Here is a 20,664-nt window from a genome sequence, read left to right on the forward strand (position 1 = left end):
AAAAAAGAGGCAAGATGTAGGATCAAAATATCGCACAAGTATTTGTAAGTGTGCAAGATTCATAAAAGGCTGTGCGGTAATATCGCATGGAGAATAGGAAATAAAAGGAAATAGGAAATAAAAAGAACTATGAAATAAAAGGAAATATGAGTTGTCATCCACTGGGTAGCATCCTATATAAAGAGAAAGGTAGGAGAGAGAAAAGTAACTTGTATTATCATTATTATTATCTTCTTATTCTTCCCCAAAAACCAGAGAGAGAGAGCTCCAAATACTCATTAATGGAGTCTCAATGTAATTCATATGTAATTCAATGATCATAGTGAAACCTAACCCCGTGGATGTAGATCAAATTGATCGAACCACGTAAATCTTGTGTCTTATTTTCTATTTTCATTATCTTTATCTTTATTTTCATATCAAATAAGTTTAGATCTAGAAATGATAGTCATGATAGTACAAGGGTTGTGTTGTAGGATTTCCTGCAACTACATTAGGATCATCATTTGACTTTGTCATCCTTGATCCCCTTGTTGTCTTAACATCTTCTAGCTTCTCAAGTACCTCACCAAGATTTATGTAGAGATATCTAGTGAAAACCATAAACCACAAGGATTTACCCTAGAAACTAACCTTGCTCTGATGCCAACTTGATAAGTATTGATCTCTGTACCTTGGTGACTATTACTATAGATTCGGAATTCAGAATAATAATATACGAGAAACTTAGAAGAACACAGAACACAAGTAATGATTCTAAGAAATATATCTTCTCTAGATTATGAACAAGAAAACTATTACAATTCTCTCTTTGTTACGCTCACAATCTCTCTAAACAGTAGTTAACCCTAAACTGTTTGCTAAGCTTGCTTTTATAATGAATAATTATCTCGCAAACTTCTCTAGGTTTTCTGTGTAAACCTTTCTTCTCTAGGTGCGTCTATATCAAGAACACACCAACTAGATGTCTTAGCTATGAGATAAATATCTCTATTTATAGCTTTCGGTTTTGGTTTCCCAAACCTTCTAGGAACTATTTCCTTTTGTAGGACTAATTCCTTTTATAGGTGTATTAAATAAACTAAGAGTATTGCTTAAAACAAAACTCTTCCCTAACTAGGAATTTATCCTAAACAAGGAATCCTTCCTAATATATGATTTTATCCTCAATTCATCTTGAGGATCACTAGTTCCCGGGGAAAGGAAGATACACATGTATCATCTGCCCAACTCATATCTTCTTTGCAGATGACATGCTTCTGTTCTGCAATGGAGATAAGAGAAATATCAATATATTGATGAAGACTCTCTCTGATTATCAAGCAACATCTGGTCAAGTAATAAGCTATGTTAAAAGTAAATGTTTTGTAGGTGGAACATCCAATATCAGAAAAGAATCCGTAGCTGAAGCATGTCAAATGCAGTTATCATCCTTCCCAGATAAATACTTGGGTATCATGTTATTATCAGGAAGAGTTAAATCATGCCATGTATGGAGTGTGGTTGAACAATTACAACATTCTCTAGCTGGATGGAAAGGTAAAGTGTTAGCATTTCAAGAGAGACTCATTTTAATTAAAACAGTTCTCTGCAGCATCCATGTTTATAACATGTCTATCTATAAATGGCCCATGAGTGTTTTAAAAGAATGTGAAAAAATCATTAGAAACTTTCTATGGTCAGGAGACCCAAATGTGTGAAAATTGCTTACTCTCAAATGGGACAATGTATGTTCTCCATTGGAAGAAGGTGGTTTGGGTATAATAAGACTTTGCATAATAAACAGAGCATTATTAATGAAGTTAGCTTGGAAAATACAACAAGGTGAAGAGGAATGGTCCCTATTTTTTCAAGCTAAATTCAAGAAGAAAAATGGTGACTGGATTTCTTCCCACAAAAAATCCTCTATTTGGCCTGGCATTAAGAGTGTTCAACAGGATGTCAAATCTCACTCTAGATGGATTGTTGGTGATGGGCAAAGTATTAATGTATGGGAAGATGCTCGGATCAAAGATAAACCTCTGAGCTCTCTTCATCCTGACAATGAATTCATTCAACATCATCCAAATCTGAAGGTCAACTCTCTCTTATCTAATGGTATCTGGCACATTCCATCTGAACTTTTGGATTTCTTTGAAATTCATGAATTACCTACACCAGATGGTCAAAAAGATAAACAAGTATGGAGTGGTACAATAACAGGTAATTTCAGTGTATCCTCAGTTGTTCAATGTATAAGGAAAAAATTCCCTGTTATGAATGATTTTAAAATACTCTGGAAAACATGTGTACATCCTACTGTGAAAAGAATTATCTGGAAAATTGCAAGAAACATATGTGCCTCTGAAGACAATTTGAAGAAAAAAGGGATACAATTAGCCTCTAGATGCTACATGTGTAAAGCTGAAGAAGAAAATCTAGATCATATATTATGGTCCTGTGCATTTAGTGCCAATTTGTGGCATTAGATTGAAAATATTTTCCACTTCAGAAATCCAAATTCTCTCCATGATATCTTGGGACTTGCAAAGCATAAAAGTTTTTTCATTCAAGAACTTTGGATAACAACTTCTTTTATTACTTTAAGAGAGATTTGGTTCTTCAGAAACAATCCGGTACGTGATGAAGAAATTTCAAGCCTGGACAACATCAAGCAGAAGATTATATTCTTAACTAGTGAATGTGAGTTCAGACAGAAAGGTACTATGAAAAATGAAGACTATGATCTTCAGATATTGAGTTTCTTCAAGCTAAAATACAGGAAAACTTGCAATCTCAGAGTAATGGAAATTCATTTCACTTTGCCAAAACCTCCAACTATCTTGATTTGCTGTGATGTAGCCTCTAAAGGAAATCCAGCTATGGCAGGTTATGGATTTGTAGCAAGAAATGAAATGGAATTTTTGATTGCAGTGGTTGGTGGAGTTGGACTAGCTACAAACTTCTTTGCAGAAGTTATGGCTATTATATGTGCAGGTGAATGGGCAATGCAGAATAATCATCTACAAGTGTGCTTCAGATCTGATTCCAAAGCAGCAGTCATGGCCTTAAATAATAAAGATCTGCCTTGGTTTGTTACTACCAGATGGAACAAAATTTGTGAGAAGCTGACAGAGTACACAATTGAACACAGTTATAGAGGGATCAACTTTAGTGCAAATAAATTAGCTAAATAGGGGAGTGGTCTTTTTAAAAATAGTGTGAAAAACTACTCGGATAGTAGTACTCTCACTTTAGAATCTACTTACTCCACCTACTATAGGTTCTACTAGGAATTTCCATCATTTTTGTTTACTTTCAGCTTTGCCTAATTGGCTTTTGTATCAATTCTTGTTTTGATCATAGTTAATAAAATCACAATTTTGATTGAGCAAAAAAGAGGGTTTTAAACCTTAACTATGAGCGTACGTGCACTTGGCCCATTAAAGAACTTAAATGAGTAACCCTAGGGTTTCCCTATGATTCTCTCATATATATATATATATATATATATATATATATATATATATATATATATATCATGAACTCTTCCTCTGATATATGCTCGTTCGGTAACGTCAAAAATTCTCCTGTGAGATTATGGTGTGCACAATTGATGGATGCAAAAAGGAAGACAATGTTTAAGGCAACAAAGTTATTGAGTTTCACGAAAATCCTCTCTCCATAACCTGCTTTCATGTAGTTGATCATAAAAAAGATCTGCCAGTTCAGATTTCGTCTCAATTGGTGGGATATCTTCTTCAAGATTTTGGAGTCGTTCGTGAACAACTTGAAATTGCAACAAAGAATCTTGAATTTTTGAGAACCGAACTGAAGAAAGCAACTGATGAACTTATTTGTGTTCGATCTCTGGTTGCTAATTATGTCTGAAAACCTTCAGTTTTGTTCTTCTTAGGAGTTATTTTACTTTGTCTAGGAAACTTCTTAATGATAATTTGTTCTTGTGTTTTAAGAAGTATAACTAGGGTTTGGAATAACAATTATTGTGAGTACACATAGCTATTGCCAACGATTTTCATCTTGCAATGTTTTTAGATTTATTTATTTAAATTCTAAAGTTTATTTGGAAGATGATTTTGTTGTATTAATCTTTATTGGTTTTATATATTGCAAATATTGTTATGGGATATGTGTGTTTGTGTCACTATGATTATCCCATATATGTCAAAAGTTAAGCTTATTATGTCATTATGCAAATATTGATGGAAGATAAGATGAACTTTTGATTACAAAGTGTTAGAGCATTGCTCGGTCGAACACGTTGCTATCTCAAGATTGTTTGTCAAGTTTAGTTGCCAAAACTATAAGTCTTGATTTCTAGTCTACTTATACCTAAGTCTCGGATTAGGATAGTAAGTGTAGTTGAGCTTTAGGCTCCACGGCGTTCATCGAATGAAGACGAAGAACTACTCAAGGGATCTTGTGGAACTTCATCAACAAAAGGTATGTGGAGACTTGAACTTATCTATCACTCAAAAGTCTATCTACTCTATCTCCTATTTGAGACAGAAGTCGTATTGCTATATAGACTTCAGTTATACACATTTGCTATTTTGAGCCGAGTTTATCTCGCTTATCTATTTCTCGAAATATGTGTTGGTAAGCTTCCTCTTTAGCCAAGTTCATCTTTACTCGTGACGAAAGTCATGTTGATTATTTAAATAACTTGAAAATCGATTTGATGTTAATAGTTTGTGAATAACAACTATTTTAACATCTGTAGTTGCAGGAAATCCTACAACACACCCCTTGTAATAATTTGTAGATCTAAACATAAAAATGATGATAAGAATGCTAAAATTTTAAAGAGACACAAGGTTTACGTGGTTCGATCAATTTGATCTACATCCACGGGGTTAGGTTTTACTATGATTATTTGTAATTATATCTTGATTACATGGAGACTCCATTGATGAGTATTTGGAGCTCTAGGTTCTTGAAGGAGGAAGAAGAAGGAGATAATAATAATACAACTAATTCTACTTTCTCTCTGTACAGATATATCCTCTCCTAAAGTGTGTCTCTCTTTCTGATTATCTATCTCCTTTCTCTCTCTTGCCTTTCTCTTTATATAGGTGTTTACATAGTGGATGACAGATAATGTACAACTAACATTTCCCCTAATTTCGGATCTGGCTCGCGGTATTTTCGCAAGCTTACAAATGTAACATTCGCAACATTCCTAATTTTCGCAAGATCATCACACTTTTCTCATGTTTAAGTTGATGTCATCTGTTATGTCGTTTCTGAAATCATCCTGCGATGTCTTCGTGATGTGTTGTTAAAAATTTCGCAAGCATATTCTTCTGTGCGAGATTCTGATCCTACATCTTGCCTCTTTTTTCTTGAATATTGCTTGAAAAGCGATCTATAAGGAAAAATCCACTTTGTAGTAGTAGTTGTTGGAGGAACGAGCGAAAGAATATTGGACTTGAAAAGTACGTACTTGCCTATATTCTTTTGTGAAGTTTCGGAGCGTTGCGAAGTAAATAAGAAGTATCATCTCTTGAAGTATGCGAAGTATGAAGTATCCTTGAAGAAGTATAAGAAGTACTCAATCCTCGAAATATATAAGAAGTATGAAGTATGAAGTATCCTTTGAGAAGTATAAGAAGTACTCAATCCTCGGAATATAAGAAGTATCTGTCCTTGAATGAGAATAATAAGTATTGCCTCTATTCATGCGAAATTGTTACTCCATTTTTGGTGATTCTTGCCGAGAAGATAAAGAACATAAAATGTTTTCTTGGTAATCCATGGTTGCCTCTGTTCTTTATCTATGAGGGTAGAATCCTTGAGAAAATGTTGAATGTGCGAATTGTTTCTTCATTCTTATCTTTGCCTACGTCTCATGTCTTGTGCTCATGCAATAGTATAATCTCTTCAAGTTTCTTATAATTGTGCGAAATAATTGAGCGAGTTAATCACATCATTCGGAAGAATCATATTCTGCGAAATTCTGATACATTCTATGAAATTTTGAATCATTCTGCGAAATTCTGCATCATTATGTGAAGTTCTGAATAATCTTGCGATATTCTGAATAATCCTGTGAAATTCTGAGTAATCCTGAATAATTCTGCTAAATTCTGCGATATTATTGCGAAATTCTGCAATATTATTCCATACAGTTTTGTAAAGTACTTATGCGAATATAATGCTTATGTGATGATTATGTTATGAAATGTGTATGCGATGTTTATGCCATGAAATGCTTATGCAATGCTTTTATGATACGAATATGATAAGAATACTTATCTATTGCAATGTATAGTTAACGTTTGTGTTACTTAGCTCATTTTGAACTCTAAAATTGATGTAGCTTTAAATTGCCTCCATTCTCCATTTCTATGGATTTTTCTTTAGTGTATGCATTCCTCTTCGTGTAGTTATTGTTCCTCACAAGTTCTTACTTGTGTTTCATCTTTCCTTTTTCCTGTACTATTAGTATCTCATAACAGTATGATCATAGTACCAAGTCTGCGGCATTTTCACTGCCTCAGTTTCATTTCCATATACATATTCGCAAGCTTATTTGCTTACATATAATCATCTTCGCAAGCTTACTTGCTTACTCATTTTCTTATGTGGTCTTATTTTTCCTTCCTAGTTAAAGGTCTTATTTTGCCACCTCTTGTCATTGCGACAAAATCGCAGGACGTCTTTGCACTTTCATGCAAAAACCCATTGATCTTGCCTTAACTTTTTCTTTTGTATTATTGCCTCTTCAGGATTGTTGCGACAATATGACATGCCTAAATATTCTTGTGAAAATAAAGCCCCATGACATTGCCTTCTTGCGATGAAATCGCAGGACGTCTTCACATTTTCATGTAATGACCCATTGATCTCGTCTTATCTTTTTCTCTAGTATTATTGCCTCTTCAGGATTGTCGCACAAATATGACAAGCCTTAATACCCTTGCGAATAAAAAGCCTCATGACATTTGCGTCTTAAGACACTTATCAGCTCTCTAATGGAGGGTGCCCCCCTTATCTCCCACCTGGTTTCCCCTTCAAGGAGGCGTACTTCTACCATACAAGGTTAGCTCCTCCCATCCAGTCTTAACAACAACCAGTTGTTTTCGCAGCCTCTTATCCCTTTTACCTATAGGGCTTATGGTTACGAGACTGAACCCTAAGTGGGGTTTTCTTCGGGTTGAGTGCAGTATAAGCCAAGACTTGTCAAGAATGGCAAGGTACGCTCCAGACGCCCCATACACTCTTGACTAAACCGTGTACCTTGGCGCCTTGATCAGATTCCGCACTCCTTGGGAGAGTCCTTATTACCTTAGTCGCCCAACCTAAGTCATATGCTTAAGCTGAGAATCCAAGGTGCCTCTCCCGGATGGGCTTTATTGACCCCAAATCTCCATGACTCAGGTTCCAGGGGCGGTGTAACCTTTCCCTGAGTCATGCTACAGGTACCCCCTTCTATGACGTACTTTAGGTCTTACATTTGCCTCTTGCGAAATTTTATTCGCGAACTAGGGTGTACGCCATAAAGGTTCGCCCCATTCTAATCTTAGATTTTTATGGATCTTAGATTGTCTCTTGCGAAATTTTCGCGTTTCTTTGTTCTTTTATTCTTTCATTCATTCTTTCATTTCTGTCATTTCTTTCATCCACTCTTTCATTCTCATAATATCATATCATTTTAAGCAAAGTATTCAAGAGAAATTCTAATACATTATAATTCTGAAATCTTTGTAATTGTGAAATCTTTGTAATTCTGCGACTGTTTCGCATTTTGTAAATCAAAACAAAAATCTTTGTATTCTCTGCAAAAGAAATATTCTAGAGAAACATATAAATTGAATTTTCTCAGTTTTCTATAATTTTGAAATCTCGCAATCTTTGTAATTTTGAAGTCTTTGTAATCTTGAAATCTTAGTAATCTTTATAATCTTTGAGATCTTGAAATCTTTGTAATCGTGCGATTGAATCGCTTTTTGTAAATCAAATCAAAAATCTTTTTATTCGTTCTTAGTATAAAGTAAAATGTTCAAGGAAGTGGTACTTATCTTTCATGTGAGTCGTTGTTTTTGTCAAAGAAGTGAATAAATGCCTTGAAATGTATGAATTTCGCGCAACAAAAAGAAGTGTGAGAAGTGAGACTTGAACTCTTGACCTGCTTCTTGGATTTTCTCGCACCATACCAACTGTGCTATGCCTCTCTTGCGAAGTAATCAAAGTTCTTGCGAAGTAATCAAATTCCAACTGTGTGAGAGGCACTTCTGTATAAATTTCGCGTAACAAAAATAAACATGCGAGAAGCAAGAATTAATCCCGCGACCTGCTGCTTGCATTCATGCCTCCTGACCAACTGTGCAAGCTTCTTCTTTGCAAAATATCTCTGCGAAATTATCATCAACTCTCTTCTGTGCGAAATAATCAAAGAAATATATGTGCGAAAAAATACGCAGGTGTTGGGACTTGATCACACGACCATGAACTCATTAACTTCGCAGATGACCAATTGTGCTGCCTCTTGTTTGCGAAATAATGAAACAATATTGCGAAATTATTCATTTTTTCGCTATCTGTAAAAAAGAAGAAAACTATGTTCGCAGCCGAATTCGAACTTGCGACCACGAACACACATACTGCTCTCTGGACCAATTGTGCAAGAACCTCTCTGCGAAATTAGCGCATAACTTTTTTTTATTCTTTTATTTTCCCATGCAAATGAGAAGAAAATGAAAAATATGTGTCTCTGCGAATTTGAACCCGTGACCAATTTATTGTTCGCTCAGCCTTGAACCATCTGTGCGAATTTCTGTTTGTGACAAAAATTACAGCGCCTGCCTCTTATCTTATCTTCGTCTTTCCCTTGTTTCTTCTCCTGAACATGAAAATCTTCCACTGAAACTTCCATTTTTTCCTTAAATTTCACCACAACAACTAATTTTTTTCTCTCCCTCTTTTCATATCTTTGAATTGTTGATGATGTTTACTCCCTGAAAGTGTGATTTCTTCCATAAAATTTCCATTTTTGAATCTAAAAATTGTAGATATAGAAAAATATGAACAGTAGCTAATCTTCATGAAAATTTCTTGATCCAACAAGTTACAGGAAGGATAAATCCTTTACTCCTCCCTGTTTCTAGCGCCAAAATGTAGTTGCAGGAAATCCTACAACACACCCCTTGTAATAATTTGTAGATCTAAACATAAAAATGATGATAAGAATGCTAAAATTGTAAAGAGACACAAGGTTTACGTGGTTCGATCAATTTGATCTACATCCACGGGGTTAGGTTTTACTATGATTATTTGTAATTACATCTTGATTACATGGAGACTCCATTAATGAGTATTTGGAGCTCTAGGTTCTTGAAGGAGGAAGAAGAAGGAGATAATAATAATAATACAACTAATTCTACTTTCTCTCTCTACAGAATGTATCCTCTCCTAAAGTGTGTCTCTCTTTCTGATTATCTATCTCCTTTCTCTCTCTTGCCTTTCTCTTTATATAGGTGTTTACATAGTGGATGACAGCTAATGTACAACTAACATTTCCCTTAATTTCGGATCTGGCTTGCGGTATTTTCGCAAGCTTACAAATGTAACATTCGAAACATTCCTAATTTTCGCAAGATAATCACACTTTTCTCATGTTTAAGTTGATGTCATCTGTTATGTCGTTTCTGAAATCATCTTGCGATGTCTTCGCGATGTGTTGCTAAAAATTTCGCAAGCATATTCTTCTGTGCGAGATTCTAATCGTACAACATCCTCTAAGAAATTTTCAATGATTGAAATGAGAGTTTAGAACAAGTAACCATGTTTGGATATAAACATAGTGTGTTCTCACGTTTGTGTAAAAGTCCAAAACTGGGAACCTAAAGTATGTGTACCCGTACGCGTACCGGCGATTGTTGGAAATCCGGGTAAGTATGCGTACCCGTACGCATACTGGCGGAAGTTTCACGTCCGTGAATTTCTTCCGGAGTTTGGAAGTTAAAAACAAACTCAATCCGGCTACTTAAGTATGTGTACCCGTTTGCATACTTAAGCAGGTTACTTTCTAAAATCGGTTTATTCATGAACTAAAACATTTATATAATAAGGAATGCAATCTTTGCAAACGGTGACTATAATATTCATCAATTTATTCGAGTGAATCAAAATCGATTTTACTTCAATTGTGTCTTGTATACTTTTATGAGATCTAAGCAATTAAACAACTCTCTAACTAGTTTCATTTGAGTCATTTGAACTAGTTATGGTAAAGATGAATAAGGTTGATATGAAAGTGTTCATATGGATAAGCATTGGTTAACTATTTTTGAACCGACTATGAAAATGCGAGGGTATAACAACCACACCCAACAAATTTGTTTGGCAATCTGAGAGGACTTACTCTAATATACTTTCAAGAGTCAACTAGACAGTCAGACTTAATCTTGACAAAAGTATATCAAAGAGTTATAACTGTATTTCTCAATTCAATCTACAATCAAACAAATAGGAATTTGCGAGCCCGGTTGAATATAAGAAATAACTTGGACGGTATCAAAAACCAATATCCAAGTGTCAATCAATTTAATCAACAACCAAGGTTGGATTCCCAATTGATTGAACTTACGCACAACCTGTGATATTTCAATTATAAAGATAAACAATATAATGTGGAAAACAAATAACACAGACACCAGAAATTTTGTTAACGAGGAAACCGCAAATGCAGAAAAACCCCGAGACCTAGTCCAGAATAAACACACACTGATTATAAGCTGTTACACTAATTTCCTACTACCTATTCGGACTAGATGTAATACCTGCTTCAGCACTAATAAAACTCCTAGAACAACACCGATTGTCTTTAAGAATTCTTCTCGTAAATCTGCTAGCAGAATCCAAGGCTCTCTTTAGAAGATACAACAACACGATTGATACGATTCGATCTTTTGTCAAAACACCGATTTGATTTCCCTTTAGATGTAAATCAAGGTTTTGGAAATCTTGTGTTTATTTTGATAAAAATAATTACTAGGTAAAAGTAATATCAAAACAAACTTGTAGATTAGGGTTTATTATACTCTTCAAGAGAAGGAAGAGAAACCTAATTATTCTACAACAAGAACAACTAGAATAATCTAGAGTTATCTTGTTTAAAACTTCTTAAGGATTTTTATGAGATACCTTAATCAAAGTTTTCTTTCTAGCTTCCGATTTCGACTAACAAGTGTTGGTATATGATCGGAAACTGAAATCTATCAAAACCTAGGGTTTATGATCAACAACTCTTGAATGGTTTTATATCAAAAGAGAAAACCTTAGAATAGACAAGAGGTGAAAAACCTAGATTAAAATTTGTATAATCAATCACGAAGATTAAACCCAACTTGGCTTTGTGATCCCCAAAACAAAGACTTTTATCTCACTCTTGTTCACGAAGAATAGAAGAAATGGAAAACAACCTTATGAGCTTACACCAATTTTCCAAAAGGGGATGAAAAAACGTGTAACACTCACGAACCCTTTATTTATAGTGAAAGGTAGCTTGAAAGCTAAGCATAGCTATTTTCCTTTTTCAAGACTTTCCTAAATTTGGGTGTGTTTCCTAAGTTACAACTATTGCCAAAATAATTAAATAAATAATTAATTAGCAAACATTGTATTTATATGAATAAATCACATTCTAACTTAGGAAGGAATCACAAACACTTTAATATGGTAATCACATATGTTCGGCGTAATAGATATCTTGCCTAGATAAGGAAACATCACAAACATGACCAAAAATGGCTTCTAGTCACGTAATTGGGCTCAAGTCCGTGAACCGTTACAAACAGTTGGTGGATTGTTTCCTACTAACGAACTGTAACAATTACAACAACACTTATAATTGTTACTTTAATAAACCACTCATAACTTCATCGTTATAACTCGGAATTGAGTGATTCTTGGCTCATTAAATTCTTAAGCTCATTCACTATAACATGAGAACCTTTCCAGGGATAAAGGTTATTGTCACAAAAGTCGTGGCACAAATAACCTCGAGTATATATACATAAATGTACATTAACCAACATAGGAATTGTTCCATAAAGTGAGCATTTGTTTCGATAGATTAGAAAGGTGGAATTGAACAAGAATCAAAATGAAATCAATTACCACATACCTTTGTTGATGAAGTCCTTGTTGATGTCTTCTTGTAATCTTCAGTCTTCATCCTTAAGAGTAGTTATTCTTAGACCTAATCTAGTCCGAAACTATCTTTAGTATACTAAATCAAGAATGCATTTTGGCAACTAAAATTGACAACTAACTTGACATACCAACGCTAGTGGGTTCAACCGAACAATGCTCTAACGATCTCCCCCTTTGTTAATTTTAGTGACAAAACCATTTTACATATGGATTGTACTTGTTAAAAGCATTACAACTCCAAAATCCGACATGCTTGATTTCCTTGGTTCTTCAACTATGCGTGTGCTCATCCTGTACTTGTTGAAGATCCATCATAGTATTATTACACATCATCAAAGTTCAATTGTATCACAACTTTGACAATAATACTACGGTGATATATATCACTCCCCCTTAGTCAATACTTCATCTCACAATGAAAACCACTTCCCCTTACGTAATGATCCGTAAACCATATGTATATGTAGTGTGAACTACAAAATAATTCTCCCCCTTTTTGTCAATATAAATTGGCAAAGGTACAAAAACTAGTGGGATCCTAATGAAATTTTCATAGAGAAACTTCTTGACCAAAAGAAAACATATCAACTTTACTTTAGATGATATCACAGAGTCGAAACTTAGTGACTTCATCAAGGAGTTTATTAAGATACAAGTTAACCCCTACATGTTCCACAACCGCTTGTCCCCTCAAAGATATGGCAATTAAGCTCAAGTTCGAAAAGAACTCCCCCCCCCCCCCCCCCCCCCCCATAAAATGTCATTCCCTAAAGAACAACAAGAGTGACCTTTCTCCAAGGAGAAGGATTTATATATTGGATTTTAGAAATCCCACAAGGAGATACGAGCTAAGGACCAATCATTGAAAGTCTCTCATGATATCGTGTTACTAAATAAATAGAACTATCTCATGGTAACAATACACAACATATAATCATGAATATCAAGTATTGTGATCATCTTTTCTAAGATACACACTTGCATAAACAAGAATTGATATGCTTAGAAGGAAGAATAACCTTTTTCACAAGGATTTACACCAAGAATGGTTACCATGAGTGTATGAAAAAGATTCTTTGACAATAAAAACCAACATCCAATGGTTTTGCTTATTGCTTCTAACCCGTTATGCTTAAGAATTTTAATCACAAATCAAGTTGGTAATTAAGAATCATAAGCGTGGTATTTAACCATATTCATCTTAACCATAACTAGTTCAAATGACTCAAATGAAATTAGTTAAAGAGTTTTTCAATTGCTATACTCTCATAGAATTATACAAGAACGCAATTGAAGCAAAATCGATTTGATTCACTTGAATCAATCATGAACATTATAGCCACGGTTTGCAAAGATTGCATTCCTTATAATTTAAATGTTTAAGTTCATGAACTGACCGATTTGATAAAGTAACCATCTTAAGTATGCGTACGGGTATGCGTACTTAAGCAACCGGATTTGAGTTTGTTTAGTTTCCAAACTCATCAGAAATTTCCGGTTCAAAAACTTCCGCCAGTATGCGTATGGGTACGCATACTTAACCTGTCTCCTTCACCAAATTTTGTATACACATATATGCATACACTTGGCTCCCGGTTTATGGATTTATAAACTAATGTGCGAACACACTATATATGCTTATATCCAAACATGGTTACGTTCTCAAATCTTTATTTCAATCATTGAAACATTCTTCTATAACGACAATAGCCGTTTTCACACACTATTAGCATCAGGGCAATTTTCAAGATATTGAAATAATCATTATCGAAACATTCCAAGCCTACATCAAATGATTGTATCACAAAAACCATGTAAGATGTTACTCGGAAAATATAAGATGAACTTAGTCGAAGAGAAAGCTTACCAACACATATTTCGAGAAATATGTAAGTGAGTTAGACTCAGCTCGAAACAATAAATTGTTCCACATATTCAAAAATATGTAAGTGAGTTAGACTCAGCTCGAAATATGTAAGTGAGTCAGAGCAATTACCTGACCCAATATGTGTTCCCCAATTCTTTTTCAATCCTCACGACATTTACTAGGGCTTCTTGGTGAGGATGCACTTCCAACACAATCAGGTTGTGTTGAGGTGAACAAAATCTTGCTCACCACAGGTATTTGAAACAAAATCATGCATGGACTCTAGGAATTTAACAACTTCCTTGAAACTTTCAGTAACTGTTCCATACCTTTTTAAGATGTTATCCCTTGTCGAACTCTTGTCTGGGAGATCCTTCTAAATAGTACTTGTTGCTTTATTGATCTTCTTTGGTACCCATTTTTGAGTAGCTTTTGAGCATCGTATTTCTTTTTCTCCCCAATATAATTATGAAACTTCTTGGAGGGAATACTAGAAGAACTGAAATTATGAGTCTCAGTTTTTCTCCAGTTTGGAACATCAGATCTTGTCATCTTAACAGAATCAGATCCGGTTTTATCTCGTTTAAGATATCTGCAATTTCTTTGCAAGTGACCTGGTTTTCCACAATAAAAGCAATGTTTAGTAGAATGGAAATTTTTATGTTTAGTGTTACCTGAATGTGTATGTGCTTGCTTTGGAGCTTGACGAAATTTCCTCGTTTCTTCATCGGCAGTTGGTAGAGATCCTTCACTTTTGTCAACCGTGGAAGGTTTTGGTTTAGAAGAATCTTTAGCTCTGATAAATTTTACCTCTTTGCTAATAACAGGAGCGTCTATTTATTCATAGACCAACCCTCGTGTATCACGATGAATTCTACATGCTCACAATATCGAGGTTAATTTTTCTAAGCTGTTATTTCTAGACAAACTCTATTTTAAGCTCGAGTTTTCTTCTTCCAACCTTTTGACCTTTTCGAGCGCAATAACTAGATCATTCTTGGATGATTCAAATTGAACTTTGATATCTTCTCGTTTTGAATCAAATAACAAGTTCATCTCAACGTTCTCCAAGTTATCTAGCTTTGCTTGAAGAATATTTTCCCGATCTCGACTTCCAGCAATTTCTTCTTTAAGCATTCGTATTTCGTTGAGATAATCTCTTGCACCAATAGAATCCAGTTGGTCTTGCAAGTCTTTATTATGACAACGAGGTCTGCCATATTTAACTTTCTCACTGAGTATGGTGCTTTCATCTTCCGAGAGTTTTGGATGACATTCCTTAAAAAGTATTAGCAACTGGATATTTATGGAACACTTCTTTGACAGAATCATAATCAGTATCCGAAAGAATTTTTTCAGAAGCTAATGCAACCTCGCCTGCGTACTCTTGGTGATCATAATATTCGGGTCCATCATCAAGAGTAGGCAAATCTGCTGCATATGCCGATTGTCTACGACTCCAGCTAGGATATACTGAAGACAAGTGCCCGAAACCACGACAGTTATAGCATTTTACATCATCATTAGGAGATGTTGTAACTTTAGAAAAACTCTTTTTCCTATCTCTCAAGAGTTTTCTAAATTGTCGTGGAGTAGCATCCTTAGTATCTTGCGAACCAGATTTATCCTTAGAGGATTCAGAATTGTGTGCAGCTTTAAGAGAAATCACCTCTTTTCTAGATGCGTGTTCATTATCAAAGATCTTTAACTTTCCAACAAGAGTATTTCTGGAGAGTGTAGAAAGATCTTTTGCTTCTTCAATGACATGTTTCTTAGACTCGTATCTTGATGGTAGAGACCTGAGAATTTTGCATAGAATAACTTTCTCCGGAATAATTCTTCCTAATGAATATGAGGAGTTAACTATTTGAGAAAGTCTTTGGTTAAACTCATCAAAGGTTTCATCATCGGACATGCGAAGGTTTTCCCAGTCAGAAGCTAGATTTTGAAGCCTTGCTTCTTTCTCTGCGGCATTCCCTTCGAATACGATTTCCAAGATATCCCAAGCATCTTTAGACTTATTACATGTAGTAACATGGTGCTTAATCCGTCAGAATTTTTCTTTGCAGCAAGAATCTCAAGTTTATCATATTTACCAGTATCCTTTGCAACAGTTACACTGTCTACTATAACTAATGGAGGATAATAGCCATTAACAATACGAACCCATGATTGAAAATCTCATGCTTGTATAAAAGCACGCATAGAAATTTTCCACCATAAATAGTTCGTGCCATCGAAGACTGGTGGTACGTGAATAGAGATAGCACTTCTGTCCATAGAATCAGATTTCTATAAACACAGACTTATGAGGTCTTAGCGTGTTTGCGTGCTCTGATACCAATTGAAAATGCGGGGGTATAACAACCACACCCAACAAATTCGTTTGGCAATCTGAGAGGACTTACTCTAATATACTTTCAAGAGAATCAACTAGACAGTCAGACTCAATATTGAGAAAAGTATATCAAAGAGTTATATCTTTATTTCTCAATTCAATCTGCAATCAAACAAATAGGAATTTGCGAGCCCGATTGAATATAAGAAATAACTTGGACGGTATCAAAAACCATTATCCAAGTGTCAATCAATTTAATCAACAACCAAGGTTGAATTCCCAATTGATTGAACTTACGCACAACCTGTGATATTTCAATTATAAAGATAAACAATATAATACGGAAAAGAAATAACACAGACACCAGAAATTTTGTTAACGAGAAAACCGCAAATGCAGAAAAACCCCGGGACCTCGTCCAGAATAAACACACACTGATTATAAGTTGTTACACCTATTTCCTACTACCTATTCAGACTAGATGTAATACCTGATTCACCACTAATAAATCTCCTAGCACAACACCGATTGTCTTTATGAATTCTTCTCGTAAATCTTCTAGCAGAACCCAAGGCTCTCTTTAGAAGATACAACAACACGATTGATACGATTCGATCTTTTGTTTGCACAAAACACCGATTTGTTTTCCCTTTAGATGTAAATCAATATTTTGGAAATCTTGTGTTTATTTTGATAAAAATAATTACTAGGTAAAAGTAATATCAAAACAAACTTGTAGATTAGGGTTTATTATACTCTTCAAGAGAAGGAAGAGAAACCTAATTATTCTACAACAAGAACAACTAGAATAAATCTAGAGTTATCTTGTTTAAAACTTCTTAAGGATTTTTACGAGATACATTAATCAAAGTTTTCTTTCTAGCTTCCTATTTCGACTAACAAGTGTTGGTATACGATCGGAAACTGAAATATATTAAAACCTAGGGTTTATGATCAACAACTCTTGAATGGTTTTATATCAGAAGAGAAAACCTTAGAATAGACAAGAGGTGAAAAACCTAGATTACAAGTTGTATAATCAATCACGAAGATTAAAACCAAATTGACTTTGTGATCCCAAAAACAAAGACTTTTATTTCACTCTTGTTCACGAAGAACATAAGACATGGAAAACAACCTTATGAGCTTACACCAATTTTCCAAAAGGGGATGAAAAACGTGTAACACTCACGAATCCTTTATTTATAGTGAAAGGTTGCTTGAAAGCAGCATAACGATTTTCCTTTTTCAAGACTCTCCTAAATTTGGGAGTCTTTCCTAAGTTACAACTATTGCCAAAATAATTAAATAAATAATTAATTAGCAATAATTGTATTTATATGAATAAATCACATTCTAACTTAGAAAGGAATCACAAACACTTTAATATGGTAATCACATATGTTTGGAGTAATAACTATCTTGCCTAGATAAGGAAACATCACAAATATGACCAAAAATGGCTTCTAGTCACGTAATTGGGCTCAAGTTCGTGAACCGTTACAAACAGTTCGTGGATTGTTTCCTACTAACGAACTGTAACAACTACAACAAAACTTATAATTGTTACTTTAATAAATCACTCATAACTTCATCGTTATAACTCGGAATTGAGTGATTCTTGGCTCATTGAATTCGTAAGCTCATTCACTATACCATGAGAACCTTTCCAGGGATAAAGTTTATTGTCACAAAAGTCGTGGCACAAATAACCTCGAGTATATATACATAAATGTACATTAACCGTCATAGGAATTGTTCCATAGAGTGAGCATTTGTTGCAATAGACTAGAAAGGTAGAACTGAACAAGAATCCAAATGAAATCAATTACCACATAACTTTGTTGATGAAGTCCTTGTTGATGTCTTCTTGTAATCTCCAGTCTTCATCCTTAAGAGTATTTCTTCTTAGACCTAATCTAGTCCGAAACTATCTTTAGTATACTAAATCAAGAATGCATTTTGGCAACTAAAATTTACAACTAACTTGACATACCAACGCTAGTGGGTTCAACCGAGCAATGCTCTAACAGACTAAGTATACACGTTTAGGTACGGTTACTCAAACCTAAATGAAGATACATTTCATTTGTGTATAACAAACTAAGTTCGATCTAACAGTTGAAAGATATTAGCTTGAATCTAATCAGGTTTTCATCTAATGTTGAATATTGAATGCTTTGTTACCAAGGTAACTTAGATTTCTAACCCTAATTTGAAATCTATATAAAGGAGAACTCTAGCAACTGGGAAACCTAATCCCCACACATCCTGTGTGATACTAGTTGTATAAGCTATAGTCGATTCTCCTTTAACCTTAGGTTTTTCACGAAACCCTGTAGGTTAACGAATTAAAGTCTTCACTGGGATTGTGAAGCCAGACCCACTTATTTTCTCTGTAGTTGCGTGATCTGATCTTGCTATTTTCTATCGTGATTGAGTACAATCGTAAGATTGGATTGAGATTTATATCTCCGATAGGAAAGATTGAAAAGTAGTATAAAAAACCTTTGTATCATCGTTTGTGATTCCACAATATCATGTTTCATTAATCGATTAAGATTATTGTGAGGTGATTGATAATTCTAGGTTGTTCTTCGGGAATATAAGTACGGGTTATCAATTGGTTCATGTTCACCTTGATTTATCAAAAGACGGAACAAAAACTCGTAGGTATATCTGTGGGAGACATATTTATCTATTCAATAGACTTTTCCGTGTGATACAAATTTGTTTATCTAGTCTTCGACTTTGGGTCGTAGCAACTCTTAGTTGTGGGTGAGATCAGCTAAGAGAATCAAGTGCGCAGAATCCAGCGTGGTTCAAGAGGCGTAAGGAACGCGACTGTACCTTGATCAGTGTGAGATTGATTAGGGCTCAACTACATTCCAGACCGAAGTTAGCTTTGTGGTAGGCTAGTGGCTGTAGCGGCTTAATACAGTGTGGTTTTCAAATTTGGACTAGGTCCCGGGTTTTTTCTGCATTTGCGGTTTCCTCGTTAACAAAACTTCGGGTGTATGTGTTATTTCTTTTCCGCATTATATTTTGTTATATAATTGAAATATCACAGGTTGTGCGTTGAATCGATCAATTGGTAAATCCAACCTTTGGTTTTTAATTGAAATTGGTTGATCCTTGAACATTGGTATTTGGTACCGTTCAAGTTATTTTTCTTGTATTCAATCAGGCTCGCATATTACTATTTGTTTGGTTGCGGATTGAATTGAGAAATTGAGATATAACTCTTTGATATACTTTTCTTAAGATTGAGTCTAACTGTCTAGTTGATTCTTTTGAAAGTATATTGGAGTTAGTCCATACATATTGCTAAGCGAAATATTGGGTGAGGTTGTTAGACCCCCGCTTTTTCACAAAGATTAAGTCTATTACATGTCTTTATGCAAATACTAATGAAAATAGAATGAATCTTTGAATATTCAACAATATTGGTCTTTCCCTGATCCACTTCTATGTGAAAGTACTATGTGGCTCCGTAAGTTCTCGTATGTCGAGTATTTCCGATTAAATTAATTATGGGTTCTCTTGTGGTTAATTTAATTGAGTTTTCTGGATACAAATTCATGTTTCATGTAATTTGTTAATTTCCAAAGAAATCCTTCTTTTCTTGTAAAAGTAAGGTCGCTCTTGTTGTTCTTTCGCGAATGACATTTTATGGGGGAGAGTTATTAATTGAACTTGTGCTTAAATTCCAAATCTTTGTGAGGAGTGCGGCTGCGGAATATTGTAGGAGTTTTCTTGTATCTTTATGAACTCCTTGATGAATACACTAAGTTTCGACTATGTGAAATCATCGAAACAAAGTTGATATGTTCTCTTTTAGTCATGAAGTATCTCTATGAGAATTTCATTATGTCCCACTAGTTTTCGTACCTTTGCCAATTTATATTGACAAAAAGGGGGAGAATTAATGTGTAGTTCACACTACAAATACATATGGTTTACGGATCATTATGTAAGGGGGAGCGGTTTTCATGTGAGATGAAGTATTAACTAAGGGGGATTGAGACATATCACCATAGTATTATTGTCAAAGTTGTGCTACAATTAGACTTTGATGCCGTAAATAAAACTATGACACTATATAACAATGATTGAGAGCTACTGTTTTCTCATTGTTATAGCTACGGATCTTCAACAACTATGATGCTGGGTTGAACACGTTCAGAATCACTGGAGTACTTGGAAGTGACGAGGATTTCGAGTAATGTTAAAGAACCAAGGAAATCAAGCATTTGGATGAGAAGCTACAAAGTTTATTTATTTTGTAATCCATATGTAT

The sequence above is a fragment of the Papaver somniferum genome, chromosome 3, assembly GCF_003573695.1.
Source record: "Papaver somniferum cultivar HN1 chromosome 3, ASM357369v1, whole genome shotgun sequence".
Taxonomy (NCBI): Eukaryota; Viridiplantae; Streptophyta; class Magnoliopsida; order Ranunculales; family Papaveraceae; genus Papaver; species Papaver somniferum.